This window comes from Diceros bicornis, chromosome 5 (assembly GCF_020826845.1).
Source record: "Diceros bicornis minor isolate mBicDic1 chromosome 5, mDicBic1.mat.cur, whole genome shotgun sequence".
NCBI classification, from domain to species: Eukaryota; Metazoa; Chordata; class Mammalia; order Perissodactyla; family Rhinocerotidae; genus Diceros; species Diceros bicornis.
Genome location: NC_080744.1, coordinates 1,071,412 through 1,095,253, shown reverse-complemented (window position 1 = coordinate 1,095,253; position 23,842 = coordinate 1,071,412). Strand labels below are relative to the sequence as shown.

At 42.0% G+C, this 23,842-nt stretch overlaps 1 long non-coding RNA gene across 3 annotated transcripts in view; it reads right to left on the bottom strand.

Moving 5' to 3' along the window:
- LOC131405604 (uncharacterized) overlaps positions 1-23,842 on the bottom strand; it is a 55,832-nt gene that overhangs the window by 31,236 nt on the left and 754 nt on the right. For 2 of the 3 annotated variants that reach the window (XR_009219976.1, XR_009219977.1), the window contains exons 2-3: positions 12,131-12,299; positions 11,318-11,392 (exon numbers count right to left, since the gene is read on the bottom strand). This is a non-coding gene — a long non-coding RNA (uncharacterized LOC131405604). Of the gene's footprint in view, positions 1-7,024; positions 7,568-11,317; positions 11,393-12,130; positions 12,300-23,842 lie in introns of those variants that run through there. The other variant, XR_009219975.1, reaches the window with a different exon arrangement.

Sequence of the window (23,842 nt, the reverse complement as noted above, 5' to 3'; positions counted from 1 at the left end):
AAAAATCAGAGCAGAAATAAATGATATTGAGACCAAAAAAACAGTAGAAAGGATTAATGAAACAAAGAGTTGGTTCTTCGAGAAGATAAACAAAATAGACAAACCCTTAGCCAGGCTAACTAAGAAAAAAAGAGAAAAGGCTCAAGTAAATAAAATTAGAAATGAAAGAGGAGAAATTACAACGGATACCAGGGAAATACAGAGGATTATAAGAGAATACTATGAGAAATTATATGCCAACAAATTGGACAATCTAGAAGAAATGGATAAATTCTTAGACTTATACAACCTCCCAAAATTGAACCAAGAAGAAATGGAGAATCTGAATAGACCAATCACAAGTAAAGAGATTGAAATAGTAATCAAAAACCTCCCAAAAAATAAAAGTCCAGGACCAGGTGGCTTCTCCAGTGAATTTTACCAAACATTCAAAGAAGATTTAATACCCATCCTTCTCAAACTATTCCAAAAAATAGAGGAAGATGGAACACTTCCTGAATCATTCTATGAGGCCAACATCACCCTGATACCAAAACCAGACAAAGACAATACAAAGAAAGAAAATTACAGGCCAATATCGCTGATGAACATTGATGCAAAAATCCTCAACAAAATATTGGCAAACCGAATACAACAATATATTAAAAAGATCATACACCATGATCAAGTGGGATTTATACCAGGGACGCAGGGATGGTTCAACATCCGCAAATCAATCAACGTGATACATCACATCAACAAAACAAAGAATAAAAACCACATGATCGTCTCAATAGACGCAGAGAAGGCATTTGACAAGATATAACATCCATTTATGATAAAAACTCTCAATAAAATGGGAATAGAAGGAAAGTACCTCAACATAATAAAGGCCATATATGACAAACCCACAGCTAACATCATACTCAACGGGGAAAGACTGAAAGCCATTCCTCTGAGAACAGGAACGAGGCAGGGCTGCCCACTCTCACCACTCCTGTTCAACATAGTACTGGAGGTTTTGGCCAGAGCAATTAGGCAAGAAAAAGGAATAAAAGGAATCCAAATAGGTAGCGAAGAAGTGAAACTCTCACTATTTGCAGATGACATGATTGTATATATAGAAAACCCTAAAGAATCTGTTGGAAAACTGTTAGAAACAATCAACAACTACAGCAAAGTTGCAGGGTACAAAATCAATCTACAAAAATCAGTTGCATTTCTATATGCTAATAATGAACTAACAGAAAGAGAGCTCAAAAAGATAATACCATTTACAATTGCATCAAAAAGAATAAAATACCTAGGAATAAATCTTACCAAGGAGGTGAAGGACCTATACAATGAGAACTACAAGACATTATTGAGGGAAATCCACGATGACATAAAGAAATGGAAAGATATCCCATGCACGTGGATTGGAAGAATAAACATAGTTAAAATGTCTATATTACCTAAAGCAATCTACAGATTCAATGCAATCCCAATCAGAATCCCAATGACATTCTTCACAGAAATAGAAAAAAGAATACTAAAATTTATATGGGGCAACAAAAGACCCCGAATAGCTAAAGAAATCCTAAAGAAAAAGAACAAAGCAGGAGGCATCACAATTCCTGACTTCAAAACATACTACAAAGCAATAGTAATCAAAACAGCATGGTACTGGTACAAAAACAGACACACAGATCAATGGAACAGAATTGAAAGCCCAGAAATAAAACCACACATATACGGACAGCTAATTTTCGACAAAGGTGCTAAGAACATGCAATGGAGAAAGGAAAGTCTCTTCAATAAATGGTGTTGGGAAAACTGGACATCCACATGCAAAAGAATGAAAGTGGACCATGTGCTATCGCCATTCACAAAAATTAACTCAAAATGGATCAAAGACCTGAAGGTGAGACCTGAAACTATAAAACTCATAGAAGAAAATATAGGCAACACACTATTTGACATTGGGTTTAAAGGAATCTTTTCGGATGACATGCCTACCCAGACTAGGGAAACTAAAGAAAAAATAAACAAGTGGGACTTTATCAGATTAAAGAGCTTTTATAAGACAAATGAAACCAGAATCAAGATGAACAAACAACCAACCAGCTGGGAGAGAATATTTGCAAAACATACATCTGACAAGGGGTTGATCTCCATAATATATAAAGAACTCACACAATTGAACAACAAAAAAACAAACAACCCGATCAAAAAATGGGCAGAGGAAATGAACAGACACTTCTCCAAGGAAGATATACAGATGGCCAATAGGCACATGAAAAGATGCTCAACATCACTAATCATGAGGGAAATGCAAATCAAAACAACACTAAGATACCACCTCACACCCGTTAGAATGGCTATAATCACCAAGACAAAAAACAACAAATGTTGGAGAGGATGTGGAGAAACAGGAACCCTCATACACAGCTGGTGGGAATGCAAATTGGTGCAGCCTCTATGGAAAACGGTATGGAGATTCCTCAAAGAATTAAAAATAGAGATGCCCTATGATCCAGCCATCCCACTACTGGGAATCTATCCAACGCACCTGAAATCAACAATCCAAAGAGGCTTATGCACCCCTATGTTCATTGCAGCATTATTCACCATAGCCAAGAAGTGGAAGCAACCTAAGTGTCCCTCGACTGACGATTGGATTAAGAAAATGTGGTATATATATACAATGGAATACTACTCAGCCATAAAAAAGACAAAATCATCCCATTTGCAACAACATGGATGGGCCTGGAGCGTATTATGTTAAGTGAAATAAGCCAGAAAGAGAAAGACAAACACTGTATGATCTCACTCATATGTGGAATATAAACCAACACATGGACAGAGAAAACTGGACTGTGGTTACCCGGGAAGTGGGGGTGGGGGGTGGGCACAAGGGGTGAAGGGAGTCATATATGGGGTGATGGACAAACAAAAATGTACAACCCAAAATTTCACAATGTTAGAAACCATTAAAACATCAATTAAAAAAAAAAAAAGATAAAAAAAAAAAAAAGTACCTCATAAATCACTTTTACCCATTCTCCAATTCGGGCGGGATATGTTCTTTTCTAACGATAGATGTTGTGGCACAATTTGTTCTCAATCCAAATAATACAAAACTGGTGGTGAACCACTGCTCAGGCTTCTATTTTTATATCTCCCCCTGCTTTTGTAGAGATACCTCCTTTGAACACAGCGTAGAGTTCTGTTCTCCTTAGTAAGAGGCATGCAACATCTTTTAACTTAATTTTTTTGTTTTTAGAACTATTTTTAGTTTATCTAATTTTAATAATCCTTGCATTTCACCGGGGTGAACCAGAATTTCTGTGGAATCACGTTACCTAACAAAGGAGCAGCTAACAAATCCTTAAAATGCTATTTGACTTTCTCTGAATGATAATCACTATCTCGAACGCTGGTGTCACCATAGGCTGATGCTGCATGGGGAGCGCACTGATTCACTGGCAGGTTGTAGCACTTTATGGAGAGGAGCAGGTCTTTAGTTTGGGAGTTTGGGTTTGATTTACAGGGGGAGTCAGTAATGTGCCCACATCCGTTCTGCAGACTTTGTATAAAGGGCCTCCCCTCGGGCCTGCCTGCACGAGCTCCCCGCTATTGGTCCAACAGCAGGATGGGCTCTTCCCAGGGATGGCGGCTGCATGGCCCAGGCTGCCTGCTCCTTCTTCTTTTCCCTCCTCTCTCTCCATCCCAACTGCTGCTCTCCGAAGGCCCACAGATCCTGTCTTGAGGCTCAGACTGACCAGACTGGAGCCCACAGAGCATTTGAGTACATGGCAAATGACCCTTCTCAACTTGCCCGAACCCCAGGGGTCTCATCCCGGCCCCTGGGCTCTTTGCTAGAGGGAGAAGGACAGCCCCAGACTGTGACTTGAGTCTTGAGATGGCACTTGCAATAAATGTTCACAAACCAACAATGTAACCAATGACGCATCTGGTTTCCAGGACTATCAGCCATCATTACAACCCACAGGAATAATAATTCCTATGAGAACTGGAGCGATCCCACATCGGAATCGCAGCCACACAGAAAATTGTGCTGTTTCCGTATTCACTTCCTTCCTGGAGAAGAGGTTTCTAACTTCACTGAGAATCACCAAGACTGTCACTGTCTTACGGATCCAGCTGCTCCCACTGCTCAGTTTGTATTCCCCAGCCTATTTCCTATGTCTAAATAGTATTTTCCCTTTGGAAAGGAAAAGTATAACCCAATTATAACATTTTCACAGTAGTTGTAAAGTGTTTCCTTCCATGTCTATCAACTGCATTTCAAGATGGAGGGTGCCACAAGTAATTTGGTAGCCTGTCTGAAAGATGTAAGGGCGGGAGACAGATCTCTTACACGACATAACACACTTCAAAAAGCTATGTGACGGCTGCGAATGGCTCCAACCTGCTCTCCTCAAACACAGGAACAACTTTCCAGGAGACAGACAGAGACGCCAAGACGAAGTTGTGCACTCTGATACATACCACATGCATGAAACAGAATCCTGAATTCTGGTAATTCTACAACATTCTGGGTTAGGATGGAAGAATCTTTACTAAGGAGATAATCTGATCTCTGGGAGATGTGCTTTTGGGTAGAATATTGTTTGATTGCATTATATTTTATAGAGGAGGATATTTTACATTTTGAAAGATTAATGTCATTGGATCTTCATGGTATAACAGAAAAAGTAACAGGCTTTATAGCTTTACTCAGTAAAAGCGAACAGAAAGCTATTACTTATACTCCCAAAATGATAAACTTTAAATCTCACATTAGGCCACACCAGGTAGAACAAACAAGTTACAGATCTATCTTTTTAATTTAGCTTCTTACCACACTGGGCACCATTTCCTACAGCCATGTTCACGTATTTCATGTGATGTATTAATCAGTGACACCCTGAGGTGTCAGGCAGCCAGCTGTCCCCAGCAGGTTCCGCAGCCTGGCAGGTGGCCCACCACTCAAACATGCGGCTACACCTGTTCTTCAGGTGACTCCTAACCCAGGCCTCCCCCCTCAACTTAAGGGAATTTTTTCAACTACGTGTAGAGGTCATTCTGTTTTCTTTTATTACACAAAAAGATAGTTTCTATTTCAGATCTCTATTGAGGTTGTTGGGGAGGCAGAGATGGAAGGGGACGTTTTTGAGCCCCTAGCAGAGAGAGAGGGTGGCTGTGGACTGTAGGCACTGGAACCACGGGGCAGACGCCACAGCCGCCCTCTGCTCACTGCACCATCTGCTTTGCAGCTGGACAATACCAGCGGCTGCATTAGACAATTAACTTACCCCTGCAGAAGGCAACCTTTAACCTAAAAAAAACCCCACCAAATTGCCCCAGATGGTGGGTTAATGCCAATCCATAGTCTATTTCAGATGATCTGGGCAGGAAAATTGAAATGAAAGTATTCAATTGATTTTTTTTTTTAACTTTTAAGGGACTAGGTCATTAAAAGAAAAGACTTATCTCAGAATTTCATTTTTTTATCTATAATTATTTAAAGATACAAGTTTACATATTTAGATAAGTTAGCCCCAGTGGCATAAATAAAAGAGCCAGTTACAGACACTGAACTATTTTGATCATAAGGAGCACAGGAAGATCACTGTGGATTGTGAAAAAGCCACGCAGAGAATCCCCCTGAACCTGGAATCTATAAACGACTGTTTACTAAAAGTATAATTGTAGGTAGCTATACCACAGCAAATCGGTATTTTTATATGCTCAACTGCAACTCAAAATTCAGGTGTTACCGTGAGTTTGAAGTAGGGCAAAATGGTAACCTACAATTCAAAATAGAACGCAGCCAAGACATGGTGAAACGAATCTCCAAGTTCCTTGTTAAAAGGCATGTTAATGAAAACTGAATTAAGCCACGGGGCAGAGGGAGTTCCAATTGTAAAACGAGCCAAAGCAGGTCATTAAATTGACAAACAGGATGAATACCTGATTCTGAAAACCAGCGCCAGGCTGACAATAATCCCTGCACGGGAGAGCTCTGGACCCGGCAAGTAAGACAGAAGGAGGGCAGAGAGGAAGAGCTTCCAGGACTGGGGACAAACGAAAACCTGAGCAAGTCACCGTGTGGAAGAGTATCTGCTGCTGTTGACAGCAGCTTCTGGTGACTTAACCAAGTCACTTCTCTAACCTTCCCAGTGACTCTGGGGGGTGGTCTGGGGAGGGGACAGTGTTGAAAGCAGCAGCTCCCAACTGCAGCTGACTTTCTGGACTAACTGGGTCATAAGACGACAAAGTGGGCAGAAGGAAGACCACAGTGTGTCCTGCAGGCTCCTGCAGCCCCTCCCTGCCGCCCTCAGGGGGACCCACAGAGCAGGGATCCTTCGAGGGTCCACGCGGCCGGCTCACTGCTCAGTGCTGGGATCCAGTGTATCAGACACACAGATCTCTCATCTGGTGGTTGCGGGGTGGGTTAGAGGGGAAGAGGAGAGAATCGGGAGCTAGAACGATCTCCAGGTATGGTCGTGTCTCCCCACACCCACTGCTTCAGGCTTGGGGTCAGGGGAGGGGAGGAGGGAAGAAGAAAAAAGTAGGACGAAGGAGAAAGGGAGGTAAGAATATAGAATACGAAATAAACACAACTCGGAAATAACCATGGCTAACATATTTGAGAACTCACAGTGCCAACCATGCTATTATGTTTTTATATACGTGCACACATTTAACATATTTACATTTTAATATATAATACGTTACATATTTAATAACAAACATATTTAACATATTTTTTTAGAACAAGTCCTAAAAGCACTATGAACAGTGCTGTACTGGTGTACTGATAAATGTTTAATAACCAGCTCTCAAAAAAAAAGCCAGATTTGTAGTGACTGCCAGTTTCCACGTGTAAATACTCCCCACCGTGGCCAACTTCAAGCTACCCATCTGACGTCACTGAACATAGGGGTTGGGCAGAAATTTGCAGTAGTACACTGTTATGTGCTATTTGCACCATACAGATACAATAGATATAAATAACCTCAAAAACATAGATAATAGTAAAATAATTAGGAAGTGATGAGTTTTGATTTACTATAACGTATTTATTAAATAATACAGTATAATTTAATTTTTAATAGGGGCTGTGTTTAACAACTTGCAAAATTCCTGAAAATTTAACAATTGGCTTTTGCAAACAGATACAAGCCCTCACAGCACTGCTTATAAAACATGTACTTTTATTATCCCCCTTTTACCTTAAGAGGAAACTGAGGAAGAGAGGAGTTTAGTAATCTGCCTGAGGTTCCATAATTTGTGAGTGCCTGAGCTGGAACAACACGCTCCGGCTCCAAAGCTTTTCTGCTTCTCTGGTGGGGAAGTTCAGACTGCAAACAGCCCCCAGTGACCCCAAATTCACATCTGTTTACATTCTAATTACCAGTTGTGGCAAAAACCGTTTTGGATCTTTAGTGGGGAGAGTGCTTCGGGGGGAGTGAGTGATTCTCCAGCCTGGAGGGGTGAAGGCTGGCTGGAGGGGACCCCAAGACGCACTGCTTCTCCTCTGCACCCAGCAGGGGCTGCGGGGGAATTCCAGCTAACATGCAGACTCGTCGAGTATTCCCTGGGGAGAACAGCAGTGTGAACTTTTCTTCTTAAATTAACGTAAGTGTAAGAGGTCATTTCTGGCTAAGATGAATAAATTTATAGAATCATAACAGTCATTTGGGCTGTTATTGGCTCAGAAAAAATCCATATTTTCTCCAGAATCCTCACAGAGACTTCTGAGTGGGTCATAATTCTAAGCAAGAAAGACACAATCTTTAGGGGGAAAAATCATTCAAGCAAAGAGTTTGTTATGAGTATTAATGAAATATTGGTGGTCATAACCGTTACTGACACTAAACTGACAATAGCAAATTACTTTCCGACTTGTAGTCATTCTCATTTTATGTATATATTTTGAAATAATAATAATTCTTCTAAAATTGAGAACAGAATATATATCCTATAGAATATTAGACAATTAGAATATTAACATTAAGCTTGATATTATGTATTAGATTTTTCATTATAATTGCACATTGTAATGATCTGTAACTGAGAAAAGCAATTTATACCATTACATTCTTTTTCGCTGTGACATTTTGGATGAACTAATTAATAACTTTAGACTCATAAAATGAATATTCCAGTGAATTAATATTTATAACCTATGAAACTGGGCTGCATATTTATGAAACTTAAGCAAGTAAAAAAAAAATCCATATTCATTTTTGTCAAAAATGTAAATCACTTCAAAAATTATTTGAAGTGAATAAATGCATAAAAACATTAATTGCTTGGAGGCTAATTCATTTGGGTTATGAATTTATGAAGATTGTGCTTCCTGTGTCTCCATGGTAACAACAATAAAACAAGTTAACGGAAGAGGTTTCTCTTAATCTCCATAAAAAGGATTAAGGTCCATTTACGACATATTCAAATCTAAACCATCAAATCAAATTTATATTCAGTGAGCTTCAAAGATTACACAGGTGATCAATGCACTTGAATGTAATTTTCTTTTTTTTTTTTTTTTTGTTGAGGAAGATTCACCCTGAGCTAACATCTGTGCCAATCTTCCTCTATTTTGTATGTGGGTCACCACAGCGTGGCCACTGACAAGTGGTGTAGGTCTGCAGCTGGGAACTGACCCTGGGCTGCTGAAGCGGAGTGCACCAAACTTAACCACTAGGCCACTGGGACTAGCCCTTGAATGTAATTGTCAATAACCAAACAACCCAATTACCAAATTCAGTGCTAGGCACAAGTGTCCTTCACAGCAAAAGGATAAAAACAATGTTTTAATCTATTTCAAATATCACTAAACTATTTGTTAACACATTTGCTTAATGAACCTATAACCTCATTCATTTTCTTGTTCAGTTTCTCAGTTCTCATTCCACTCATGAATATTGGCCACACTGACCACGAGTTCTCTGCCTGCAGAGGGGGCGGCCAGGCCATGCCAAAGGCAGGGGGAAACGGGTTCAGAGGAGGGCTGGAAAGGTGGCAGCCGAGCTCGCGTGCTGGCATCCGGGCAGTGCCCTCAGCCAAGTCACCTCAACTGAGGCCCTGCTTGGCTACCACACGTCCACTTTCCCTCTGCGATGCCCACGCACAACCTCTGTCTGCTCTAAAGCCTCCCAGAGCCACACAACACGTGAGACCTCTCAGTCACAGAATTCCTGGGTCTACCCTAAAGGTTCAAAGATGAGGCACCAGGGCAGGGCGGGGATGCGGCTTGGAAATCCTGCAGTCCCAAGCTTAAACTGCTTCCGCATTAGGAAGACGTGAAAGGGCTGCTGAAAGTAACTTCTCTCCTAGGACTATGACCATGGCCACGTGTCCAACAAAACCTTGTCCTCTACCTCCTGCACACACAGCCAAAGGACATTTCCTGGCCTCCCCTGCACATGACGGAGGTTTGGCCAATGGAAGGAGGGCGGAACCATGTCCACCACTTCCAGGCCTGTCATACAAATATCCCATGTGATCCTCCAAATCTAATTGGTCCCTGTTTGCCAGCTGGATGCAGAGGGTCCAGCAGAGAAATCTGAGGCCCTAGCAGATGGTGGAGCCATAGAGGGGAAGGAGACAGGCTCCCTGAATGACCACAGGGAAGGCTGCCCTCCACCCCAGAACATCCTCGTCAGTCTTTACATGAGAACAAAACACAAACTTCTATCGTGTTAAGCCACTGACGTGTTGAGATGTGACTGTCACAGCAGCCACTTACTTACTCCAGCACCCGGGGAAGGGCACGCAGTTTCATACAGTAGGAAATGTCTCATCCTTGGTGCCTTTGCCAAGGCTGCCCCCTTTTTGTTAAAACTACACTGCTATTTTCAGCGGAGCAGTGGCTTTTCATGCTTATTAGGTAACTAAAAAATAGCTATTTTTAGTAGGAAAAACAGAAGGCATGATAGAGGTTCAGAGAAGGGGAGAAAGGTACAGACAAATATATAAAACCGCTGACTTTTAGTGATTTTGTTACGTAACGATACATATACAAACCTTGCAGAACACAGAAATGCAGGCAATAATCTGGTCCCAAACAATGAATGAATGGAAGAGAATATTGTCCAACAGCTAGAGGAAATAAGTAGGCTAAAATAATGTTATATACGATACCTACATTCTAAATGCACAGTATTTTAAATTGTAATATTAGAACAGAGATCTCTTGACAGAAGAAGCCTCTCAAAATTGTTATAGGTAAACACAACTTCTTTAAAAAAAAAGGAAAAAAAGAAGCCTGTAAACCAGTTATGAAAAATCAATCAATCAATAAAGTAACAGTAAACAGCCTTAAACTGCTGACCCTAACATACATCTGTTATTTCTTCAGCTGAAGGAAATAATAATATTAAAAATTTACTTATCAGTAAAATTTATAATCAGTGTTATAGCAACTTTTTCTCCAAAATTCCTAAGAAATTGGATTCTTGAAAGTTTTATTTACTTTTGTTTCATTTTTAGAAAAGTTCTTAATTATATACGTTCACCACTTATGGGCACATTTAAAATGTACAGCCAAAGCTGGCCTGTGGCTTAGCGGTTAAGGGCGCGCGCTCCGCTGCTGGCGGCCCAGGTTCGGATCCCGGGCGCGCACTGACACACCGCTTCTCCGGCCATGCGGATGCCACGTCCCACATACAGCAGCTAGAGGGATGTGCAACTATGACATACAACTATCTACTGGGGCTTTGGGGGGGAAATAAATTAAAAAAAAAATGTATAGCCATACTAGACATTTAAGTCTGACCAACATAAAGTTTGAATATTTTAAAAACGAAGCCAAATAAAGGAGTACTATTTTTGACTTTTCATTTTGCCTTTTATAACCTGAAGATCTTTATTATTAAAAATAAGAAACACCACAATCTGGTTTAAATAATAATACAAATAAGTATCACGTTTAACATCCCACAAACTACCAGCATCCAGTGAACTACTGATGGCCATTCGGATCTGTGTGCTTCTTCCCCCGTCTATTTTAAAGAATGGTTTTAAAGGTGAAAAAAGCTGATGTTTTGAAAGCTCCTTCTGAACTGTAAGGCATTATATGAATGTAGTGTAAGATATCACCATTCAATCTGGATGATTTGAGGATAATGTCATAACCTAACAAGTAACAAAGACATTGAGATGTAAGCTTCCTTCTGCTGCGTGCACCCCCCTTCAGACCCAGGAACATGAAGACGTGGGGACACTCTCTCTTTATTCAGATAACACCTGTGTGGGCAGGGGATATCACCTTCACTCCCCCACCTTTGTTTTCCGAAGAAGAAAAGTAGAAAGGAAGCACAAGGATAAATACCTAACTTACCAACTAGAAGGAGGCCCGGCCTCTGAGATTCTGACGGGTCACGTGGTCCTGTGACATCCTTCCACGATCACTGCCCTATTTCAGATTTAGAAAACAGGCACAGACTGCCACAAAGCTTACCATTAGCCAATACTGCCTCCATAATCTCTCACTTTTCCCTTGTATCTTTAAGATAGTTATTAAATATTATTTAGGAAATAAAGAAAAATGTCTCTTTGCTATAAAGGATGCCTTCTGTCAGCTTGAGGCTTTAGAATACGGTGTAGTTTTCTGAAGATGAGCACATTAGACGACTCCATCACTTTATTTTCTACATGTGTACACTGACACCATTATAATATGGCTCTTGTCAATCACACTGCTGCAGGGAATTTAACAACTTTTGGCTAGAGAAAGATTTACAAAACACTGTGGGAAAAACCAGCTTTCATTCATAAACTGCCTTTTCCTGGCATACAGGCATCATAGAAAGGAGGTTTTGAGAGAATGGATTAAACATGATGAGTAGGAATTGGGTTCAAACAGTCACTAAATGGGAAAAGATAAGAGGTTGGGCCTACACACCTGTAAAATCTTTAATAAACTCTATTTGATAAAGTCTTGAAGGATTAAGGTCACAGATATTAACATGAAATCTAAAATATTAGAAAATATCTGAAGTCAATACATGTCTAAAACTAATTATATCATAGAGTGGTTAATCCTAGCAGAATATTTTAAATACTCTCCCAGTGCTGAGAGTCTGTGAAGCTGTTAATCCCCCAGGCTCTGAAGTCCTGCAGACCTGGCTGGAATCTGGCCTCTGCTACTTACCAATGTCGTCGGCACATTCTTTCTTCTCTTGGAAACTCAGTTTCCTCTTCTGCAAAAGTGAGATGGACAGTGTTCGCCTCCTCTGGCTGCCGTGAGGGTTAACCAGCATGATGTGTGGGCACGGTGGTCTGGTGTCTGCACGGTGGTCTGGTGTCTGCACACGGCAGTCCTTCAATAAACGTTCGCGGGTTTGATATTACTGTTGGTGCTGTTGTTACTACAATATAGCCAATAGGCCCGAATTGCTGACTGTGGGGCCGTGAGATCCTAGCGCAACACGCTAACCTATGAAGTCTGCAGCGTGATGCTTTCATGTTTTCATCTGTTTCCCACTAAATTTTTTTTTGTTTTCTCCTTGTAATCAAAAGAAGCATCCTCTGCCACCTAGTGGCTCCTTGTGACCAGTCAGGAAAAACAAAAAGACACCAAAATAAAAAAAATAACCCACCATATTTATTTCAAACAAAGGAAACATGCCGTAGATTTTCAAAAGAAGCAATACATAGAAACAAAAAAACTGCTTAAATTTAAAATATTGAAATATTATTATTTTTTCTCCATAATATTACATTGGTCAAATTGCATTTGAATATCTAATCGCTAAGAGCATCTCTGCAGAGTGACTAGGAGCCTTTATGGCTTTTAGGCCACAATTACGGTCCTTGGTTTCTTCATGGCAGAGGTAGTACATAAACATAAAGATTTTATCCTCCATGCTTTTAAAATACAAATATCACAAATGCTGATTTTTAAAAAAATGTGGAGCGCTCAGGTGCCTTCTCTTTCTGTTTCTTAACCTGGGGGTAAGTATGTGTTTATTTTATGATTATTTTGTAAACTAAATATATATGTTTTATGCTCCTTGGGCAGAGGCAGCCAGAGGGGCCATTTCAAAGGAGGGGACAGTGGGTGCAGAGGCAGGGTGTGTGTGACTGCAGGTTCTGGGTGCTGCGAGTGGTTCCAGGTGTTTATACGGTTCGTGGTGAAGGGAGTGGGTCGAGAGGTGGATGGGCCAGGTTCCCAAAGGCCCAGACTGCGGTGCATCTGGACGTTAGCATGTGGTTTACCAGGAGCCATCACGGATCTTTACGGTGGAAATTAGATGACGATCATAGAAAACACAGACAAGGACAAAACTACCGTCGAGTATTGACCTCCTGTGCGCCAGACCCCTCTCGTTGTAAACATTATCTCACTCCCCACCCTCGCAACTTTCTCCCCTCATTTCACCTATTAGGAAACTGAGGCTCATGGAAGGTAAGTAACTCACACGAGGCCACACAGCCAATAAGTGAGGGAGCCCGAATTCAGAGACGATCCGTCCCTAAAGCACGAGTCCATCCAGTAACAGAAGGCTGACGCCATGCTTCCTGATAGGGTCACACTTGTTTTAGGACAATAAATAGCGTTCTCTCATTCGGACTGACTTTTTGAGAACTAGGGAACATACTCTGGGGTGCGGGTTGTCTCTTTAAATGCTTTTGTCTACCACTGTGCACAGTCAGTGTTCAAATGCTTGCTGAATGACTCAGTGACGTCTGTGACTCCAGAAACGGTGGGTGGAAGGCACTGAAGTGATGCGTCCTCACATGGACCTGCACTGCCACCCAGGCGCTCATCATTGCATGAGGAGGCACGATGTGAACCCCCCCAGGTTTTCTAGGCTTCCCTATATTAATAAGTAACGTGTATTGAGTATGTGTTACATATATTAACTCAGGTAACCCTCATGATAACCCAAGAGGGAGGCACAGAGAGACTGTGTAACGTGCTAAGGTCTCAGGCTACTAACTGACAGAGGCAGGCTTCAGGGTCAGCAAACTGACCGCAGGACCGCACTCTGAAGCACTTTGCTGCGCAGTCCCCACCGTGCTGGACGGCCTCCCAGTGAAGACTTGTCCTGTTCGGTACGACCGAGCAGAGCAGTCACCCCCAGGAGGAGTGGAGGAGATCCTGCCAGCCCGCGAGCAGCACAGAGGGAGCAGACTTCCACGGCCTGCCCCTGTGCTCTCGGCCTCCAGCCAAGAGGTGAGTGGGCCTCAAATTCGGCCTGTGTTCTGTTGGCAAAGCCTGGTGCCCTGGCCATTGTCCCTCTGAGATCAGGCCCCTGCAGGGCTTCCTGTGCCAGGAGGAAAGCCTGCCTCTTCCTAATTTACACGAAGGCACCATCGAGGCAAGCAGCCCTGCATGGGGGTCTGATGGGCTAGGGACAGCGGGGGTGGACAGAGAGGACGGTGAGTGTGTGGAAGAAGTCACTAACCTTATAGGAGGACTCCAAAAGCTAGAGAGTTGTAAACATGACCCTCTGCTTCCGAGTTTGGCCTAGAAAGATCCAAGGCACTGCTCAACCAGTAATGACTCTTTGAAGAGTCAAGTCTTAAATGAATTTAGAATGACCAGTTTAGAGCCAGCCCTGATGGCCTAGCAGTTAAAGCTTGGCGCTCTGTTTCGGCGGCTGGGGTTCAGTTCCTGGGAGCGGAACCACACCACTCGTCTGTCAGTAGCCATGCCGTGGTGGCTCACACAGAAGACAGAAGGACTTACAACTAAAATGCACAACCATGCACTGGGATTTTGGGGAGGGAAAAAAAAGAGAGAGAGGAAGATTGGCAAAAGATATTAGCTCAGAGCAAATCTTTCTCAGCAGGAAAAAAAAAAAAGATTTAAAAAAAAAGAATAAAATGACCAGTTTATAATACACTCATTGTCCCGAGGAAGTCCTGCTTATTTGGTGGGAAAAGACCAGTTTTCAAGCAGGGCGATACGAAAAAACAGAGTCACTGACAGGAAACGAGTCTTCCCCACGCGCTCCCCAGTTGCACTACTTGTCAGAGCATTCCAACTATGATTATGCAGCCACAGCTTGGCTTTAAAAGTATGATTGCTTATTCTCTATCAATGACAGAGGAATTTTATCACTGTAAAGTACCATACACGTGTGAGATATGAGGGTGGTCAGGGGACGCAGGGAAGGGTGCTGACGACGACAAAGCTGAAGTCAGCTAAGATTTACTGAACTCTCATAACGCTGTGGGTCGGGCAATGTGCTGAGTCACTTGCATGCAGTATTTAATTTTTAGACAAACATTTGTGGAGCACCACTGTAAGCCAGGCACACTTGTAAGCACTAAGGATAAGGTGGTGAAGGAGACACAGTCCTCATGGAACTGACACACTAATGAAGGAGAGCCACGTAATCAAAACAGGCAAACAACTGCATGATATAATGTCAAGTCATGGTAAGTGCTGTAAATAGGAAAATGAAGTGGGATAACAGGGTGGAAGAAATGGTCAGGGAAGGTTTCTGAGGAGTGACATTGAGGTAGAGACTGAACGAAGTGAGCAAATGATCCATGAAAACAAATAGAGAAAGGACGTTCCAGGCAAAGGGAACAGCAAGTGCAAAGGCTGTGAGGTAGGAAAGAGCTTGGCCTGTTTGAGGAACAGGGAGGCCAGTGGATGGAGTGGAGTAAGGAGGGGGACAGTGAGAAGAGCAAGGTCAGAGTAGCAGCCAGGCTAGGTGGTGATGGGGTGGTAGTGTGGGTGATGGGGTGGGGATGATGGGGTGGTGGTAGTGGTGGTGGTGATGGGGTGGTGGTGGTGGTGGTAGTGGTGACGGGGTGGTGGTGGTGGTGGTAGTGGTGACGGGGTGGTGGTGGTGGTGGTGGGGTGATGGGGGGGTGGTGGTAGTGATGGGGTGGTGGTGGTGGTGATGGGGTGGTGGTGGTAGTGATGGAGTGGTAGTGGTGGTGGTGGTGATGGGGTGGTAGTGGTGACAGGGTGGTGGTGGTGGTGGTGGTGACAGGGCCGTGGTGGTGATGGTGGTGATGGGGTAGTAGTGGTGATGGGGTGGTGGTGGTGGTGGTGACAGGGTGGTGGTAATGGTGATGGGGTGGTGGTGGTGGTGGCAGTGATGGGGTGGTAGTGGTGGTGGTGGTGATGGGGTGGTAGTGGTGATGGGGTGGTAGTGGTGGTGGTGGTGATGGGGTGGTGGTGATGGTGGTGATGGGGTAGTAGTGGTGATGGGGTGGTGGTGATGGTGGTGATGGGGTGGTGGTGGTGATGGGGTGGTGGTGGTGGTGATGGGGTGGTAGTGGTGATGGTGGTGGTGATGGGGTGATGGTGGTGGTGATGGGGTGGTGGTGGTGGTGATGGGGTGGTAGTGGTGATGGTGGTGGTGATGGGGTGGTGGTGGTGGTGATGGGGTGGTGGTGGTGATGGGGTGGTGGTAGTGGTGATGGGGTGGTGGTGGTGGTGATGGGGTGGTGGTGGTGGTGATGGGGGTGGTGGTGGTGGTGGTGATAGGGTGGTGGTGGTGATGGGGCGGTGGTGGTGGTGGTGGCGGTGGCGGTAGTGGCAGTAGTAATAGTAGTAGGTAGTAGTAGTGGCTAAGTCAGTTAGTAGTGAGGCCAGAACCTGGAAGATTAGTTGAATTTCTAAGGCTGATGGAAGCCACTAGAGGATTTTGAGTGGGGAAATGACATGATCTGACAGAAAGGATTATTCTGTGTGCATTATCTCATTACTGCTTACAGGAAACCTATGAGATAGAGCTATCATTTCCACAGAACAGATGAGGAAACAGGATTAGGAAGAGTAAGTAGGTAGTGTAATGAGAATTGGAATGCTGGTCTGTCCGACTCTAGAACCAGGTTCTTGGCCACCAGACCTAACCTATCATGACCATTCCCATGGAGCTCTTAGGTGAGGAAGCCAGCCTCCACAACGGCCCCCAGTGATCCCTGTCTGCTCGTGTCACACTCTTGAGTGGTTCTCTCCCACAATGACTGAGTCTGACCTTTAAGACCAACAGGATATTGCTGAAGTGACTGATGGCCTCCAAGTCTAGGCCATAAACGACATCACTGCTTCTGCCTGCTTTCTGGATGGCTCACTCTGGAGGAAGCCAGCCATGAAGACCTCAAGCAGCCCATGGAGAGGCCTACATGGAGAGGGGCTGAAGCCTCCCCCAAGCCAGCACCAACTTGCCGGCCACACATGATCCACTTTGGAAGTGGATCCACCAGCACCAGCTAACCCTTCAGACGACTGTACCACGATCAACATCTTGTCAATGACCTCACGAAGGACTCTAAGCCAGAATCACCAGGAATTAAGCCTCTCCTGAATTTCTAACATGCAGAAACCGGGAGAGACCATGTTTATTGTTTTAAGTTACTAAATCTTGAGGTAATTTGAGGCAGCAATAGACAACTAATACATTAGGCGTCTGTAAAAACAGAAGCCCCTATACCTATTGGGTCCAAATATTATACAGAATGGAAATATTAAAACCAAAAGCATATTGACTTGTTGCCTTTAAATTTTTAAATGACTGTCCTAGTCAGCTCGGGCTGCCATGACAAAATACCACAGACACAGGGCTTACACAACAGACACTGATTTCTCACAGTTTCGGAGCCTGGAGGTCCGAGATCAAGGTGCCAGCAGGTTTGGTTCTTGGTGAGGGCCCTCTTCCCAGTTTGCAGATGACTGCCTTCTTGCTGTATCCTCACATGGCAGAGAAAAGGAGCTCTGGGGTCTCTTCCTCATCTTACAAGGGCACTAATCCCACCATGGGGGTTCTATCCTCAGAACCTCATCTAAACCAGATTATCTCCCAAAGGCACACCTCTTAATACCATTGCATGGGGAGTGAGGGCTTCAACATACAAACCCTGGGGAAACAGAAACACTCATCCATAACAACAACAAAGTGGTCATTTTCTATAATTATTGAATTTCAGACAGACACTTACATGCAAGTGTGGTATATCACTGTACTTTTACAACATTTGATACTTAACCTACTATAATTAATACAATAGGTAAATACAAGTTAATATGCAATGCTGCTCTGTATTAACTGCCAGTTCCCACGGGCAGGGAAACTGTGAGACCCATGGAGCTCAGATAACCACCACTGTCCTGGTCCAGTGCAAGCATTTCTTGGTGTTCTGACTGTGTCTTTTATGATCCCTTCTACGCCTAGGGCCATCTGTGTGGGAAGAGCTGCTACCTGTGTCAGAGAGTTTAACGCTGAGTGCACGCACTTCTCTTTCTCCTTCTGAAATTGACCAGACTTCAGAATTGAAGTCTACTGTCTGTGGCTTTAGCTTCCCTGAGCCTTTTGGACAACTGCAATAACACACAGGAAGCTAATCTTGAGCTACAGCTCACTTGCAACTTGCCAAGTAATTATGTCAGTGATTAGTAACCCTTCAGATGGCCAAATCTTCCTCTGTTAACTTTGATTTAGGGTTTCACGTGACAGTATCCCTTTGAACACTCAGAATTTTATCTAGCTAGATTTAAACATTTTATGAACAAGAACTTTATAAAATATTTAATCAGCTTCTTTAAAGTTAAATTTTAAAGCCAACCTCATAAATTTAGAATGATTCTTACTTTTGCCTTTCTGCATTCAGATGGGAAAAGAGAACAATTAATCTTGGCTTAAAGAGCCGTGAGACCACCTAAGGATGTTATCTCACAGAGAGTGTAGCTGTCAGAGAATTTAGCTCCGTCACTCCATAATATTGCTGCCTCGGCGTCCACTTGGTGTGGCCAAGCAGCTGCAGGGCCTTGAAGCGCCACACCCCTCCTGTGAGCATGTGCCCTAGATAACAGCCTGCAGAGTCACAAGGAAACGTAAGTTCCTGATATGACGCCCTCAACAGCCCTCATGATAAACAGCACTCCCTCCTCACAGGGCCTTCACTTTGTGCACCCCTTGATAAGAACCGGGAGAAGCTTACCAAAACCCTGCTCTCTTTGGTTTGAATTGACCCATCTGGCCTTAGCCTGGGAACCCAAAAGCGCTCCAGCCACAGGCCCTAATAAAGGCATGTGCCCCGGCTCCTGCCTCTCTCTCCGCCTGCACCCTGCCTTGACCTCCCCGTGTGGACCCTCAAGCCATGCTGAGTACTTCCTCCAGGACTTGTAACAAACTTTTCTATTTTAATTTCCCTTGTGGTCTTTTGTTGAACTGCAGCTCACCATCTGACACAGGGCTCTAGTAACAAGTGTTAATTTAACAAAGTCACAACAAGTGGCTGTACTAATATCAGACAAAATAGGCTATACAACAAAAAATGTTACCAGATATAAAGAGGTAAATTTTATAATAATAAGAGTCAATCCATCAGAAATATATGACAATTATAAAGATATATATAACAGAGCTCCAAGTACATGAAACTAAATTGTCAGAACTGAAGAGAGAAATAGACAATTCAACATTAATAGCTGGAGATTTCCATAACCCACTTTCAATAATGGAGAGAACACTTAGGCAGAAGATCAGCAAGGAATTAAAAGTCTTGAACAACACTATACACTACCTAGACCTAGACCTGTAGAGCACTTTGCCCAACAACAGAAGAATGCAAATTCTTCTCAAGGGCTGGGACATTCTCTGGAATAGACTGTAAGCTAAGCCATAAACCAAATCTCAGTAAATTAGAAAGAAATGAAATCACACAAATATGCTCTTTGATCACAATAGAGTGCAATTAGAAATTAATAACAGAATGACTTTTACAAATTTGTGGAAACGAACAACACACTTCTAAATAACCAATGGACAAAGAGGATGTCAAAAGGGAAATTAGTAAATACTTTGACATGAATAAAATGATGATACAGCATAAAAAAGTCATGAGATGCAGCTAAAGCAGTGTTTAGAGGGAAACTTAGAGGTGCAATGCCTACATTGAAAAAAGAAGAAACATCTCAGATCAATAACCTAATTGTCCACCTTAAAAATACAAACTAAATCCAAAGCATGCAAAAGGAAGGAAACAATGAAAGAATAAAAAAACAATAAAGAAAGCCAACGAGACTAAAAGTTGGCTCTCTGAAGAGATCAACAAAATCGACAAACCTTAGCTAAACTAACCAAGAAAAAAAAGAGAGAAGATTCACATTACCAAAACTAGGAATGAAAAAAGAGACATTAATATTGATCTTACAGATATAAAAAGGATTATAAGGGAATACTACTAACAACAGTAGGCCAACTAATTAGATAGCTTAGACGAGATGGATATATTCCTAGAAAGACACAAGCTACCGAAACTGACTCAGGAAGAAATGGAAAATCTGAGTAGATCTATAACAAGAGATTGGATTAGTAATTTAGAAACTACCCCCAAAGAAAAGCCCAGGCCCAGATGACTTCACTGCTGAATTCTACCAAACATTTAAAGAAGAATTAGTGGAAATTCTTCACAACACTTCCAAAAAATACAAAAGGGGGGAACACTTCCAAATTCATTCTATGAGGCCAGTATTATCTTGATACCAAAACCAGACAAAGACATCACAAGAAAAGAAAAATACAGACCAATATATCTTATGAATAAAGATGTAAAAATCATCAACAAAATACAGCAAACTGAATCTTGCAATATATAAAAAGAACTAAACACCATAACCAAGTGAGATTTATATCAGGAATGCAAGGTTGATTTAACATCCAAAAATCAATTAATATAATACACCATAGCAACAGAATAAAGGACAGAAAGCACATGATCATCTCAATAAATGCAGAAAAAGCATGTGACAAAATTCAACAGTTGTTCATGATAAAAATACACAACCGCCTAGGAATAGAAAGAAACTTCCTCAACCCTATAAAGGGCATCTATGAAAAACAGTCACATCATATTTAATGATGAAAGATAATGCTTTCCTGCTAAAAACAGCAACAAGACAAGGATGACTACTCTTGTCACTTCTATTCAACATTGTACTGGAGGTCTAGCCAGGGAAATTAGGTAAGAAAATTAAATAGAAGGCATCCAGATTGGAAAGGAAGAAGTAAAACTCTCTCTACTTGTAGATCACATCATCCTGTGTATAAAAAATCCTAAGCAATCCACTAACAAGTATCAGAATTGATAAACACATTCATCAAGGTTGCAGGATACAAGATAAATATACAAAATCTATTGTACTTCTATACAGCAGCAATGAACAAACCAAAAATGAAATTAAGAAAACAATTCCATTCACATTAGCATCAAAAAGAATACTTAAGAATAAATTTAATAAAAGAAGTGGAAAACTTACACTCTGAAAATTATCTATTTCTTGGAGGACTTGAACTGACTCACTCAGTTTTAAGCACTTAAATGCTAATTCGTTTAATCTTCATAACAACTATACGAGATAGGACAATCATTACCCCTTTTTACAAACACAGAAACCAAGATACTAAGAGGTTACGCAACTTGCCAAAGATCACAGAGCACTTAAGTGGTAAAGGCAGGATTTGAACCCAGTCTAGCTCCAGAGTCCATCCACTTAATCACTACACTAAGCTGCCTTTGACCTTTCATGGAGTGGCACTAATTTCAGAATACACTTAATGATGTATGGTAGAATGTATTTTGGTTCATACAGAGAAGCTAAATAAAATTCAGTGGTCAAAGAGTACACATGGTCTGGTCTGCATACAAGCTATAATTGAGAATAAGGTAGCATTCAGAGTATAAGAAAAATGATAATATCAATAATACACTAAATACTACCAAAGATGAAGAGTACCATTCTTTAATATTTATATTATTTATTATTATTATTTTGATATTATTTAATTTATAACATTGCATTAATCTTAATGGTTAATAATTATTAATATAATAAATTATTAACACCATGATATGATATAGATATTATATTTCTTGATATTTATACTTTTAGGCAAATATTTCAGAGACTACATTAGAATTCTTTTAAGTTGAGAGGCCGGCCCGGTGGCACAAGTGGTTAAGTGCACGCACTCCACTGCGGCAGCCCGGGGTTCACTGGTTTGGATCCCAAGTGTGCACTGACGCCATGCTGTGGCGGCGTCCCATATAAAGTGGAGGAAGATGGGCATGGATGTTAGCCCAGGGCCAGTCTTCCTCGGCCGAAAAAAGAAAGAGGAGGATTGGCAGATGTTAGCACAGGGCTGATTTCCTCACAAGAAAAAAAGAATTCTTTTAAGTCGATATATATGTATTGTGGAAAAAACTGATTAGTAATTGACATATGAGCTCATTTGTGTGTGCGTTTTTTAAAGAATAGTTTATGTCCATAGAAATGTTCTAGAAGCATACAAAAGAAAATGTAATAGCAGTTGCCTAAGGGGTGCAAATTCTGAAAGGAGATGGGAAAAGATTTTAGAGGAAATTTCTTCTCACTTGACAACCTTCTGCACTTTGCACATTTTAGTCACAAGCCTGCATTTCTTTTGTAATATAAAAAATTCCTTTAAAGTGAAATTTTAATAACAAATTATCATGAATGATTTACAGTTTAAAAAGAATATTCATGAACATAAACTCATTTTATCCTTTCACCAACCATATGAGGTATAAATGTCAAATATTATCTCCATATTACATATAAGAATATATTTACACCCTTTTTACCAATGCAGCCTATACATTATAATAAAAGCCTGGCAGATCTATAATCACGATTTTCCTCATTCATTCAACAAATATGTATTCAGCATTTACTATGCGCCAGGTTCTAACAGTGGCTTGGCACTAAACCTTGAAGATTATAGTGGTGAACAAAACAGAGAAGTTTTCCACTGCTATGAAACTTACATTCTTATTGGATGAGGAAAGAAATCAGATAATAAACAAACAAACACGTCAGTTTAATATTATGCAGAGAATTAGAGTGGAATAATAGGATGGATAATATGACTGGGAGGCTCCCTAGATGGGGTGGTGAGGGATGGTAACATTTAAGTTGAGATCAATGACAGGAAGGAGTGAGGTGAGGGCCACTGGAGAAGCAATCTAGGAACAGCTGATGCCAGTTCTCAGTGTGAGAGTGAGTCTGACCGTGTAGCAGGTAGGGAAGGGAGAGCGAGCACCACATAAGGTAGCAGTTAGGCAGGTGTCGGATCTTCCTAAGCCATAGTAAGGAGCTTAAGGAGTTTGAAATTAATTTTAAGTGCAGTGGGAAGCACTTGGAGGGTTTTAAGGAGAAATGGCTGGATCTTATTTGGAGAAGCAAGAGAGGACACAGGAAGATCAGTTAGGAATCTATAATTGTAGTCAAGGCAAGAGATGATAGAAGCTTGGACGAAGGTGTTGGCTGTGGAGATGGAAATTAGGGGTCAGATTCAGGATATGTTTTGGAGGTAGAGTTTATGGGACTTTGCTGATGGAGTACGTGAGGAGGGGGTGAAGAGAGAGAGGGCAATAAAGAATTCAAATGTAAATTTTTATAGACCTTGGGGCTTTTTCCTGAGACGGCAGACTAGCAGAAGGGAATCAGGAGTTTTATTTTTGGACCCTGTTATGTTTGAGCTGCCTATTAGATATCCAGGAGATGTCCAGCAAAGAGCTGAAGTTCCCAGAAGGGTCAGGGCTGGAACGACAGGCACGTTGATGGCTTTTAAAGCCAGGATTGAGGTTATCTGGAAGAGTGTCTGGATATAGAGAAGGAGGGGTCAGTACAGCATCCTGGGCAAGCCAATGTCTGCAAGTCAAGTAGAGGAGGACCACCAAGAAGTTTCAGAAGGAGCAGTGAGTGAGGAAGAAGAAAAAACAAGCGAGTGAGGCCGCAGGAGTCAGGACAATAAAGTGTTCCAAGGAGGGTGTGGGGACTGTGGAAGGCTGCTGGCATCATGTAAGATGAGAAAAAACCCCCGGCTTTGTTAACACGTGGTCACTTGGGCTCTAGAAAGGGTCCTCTGTG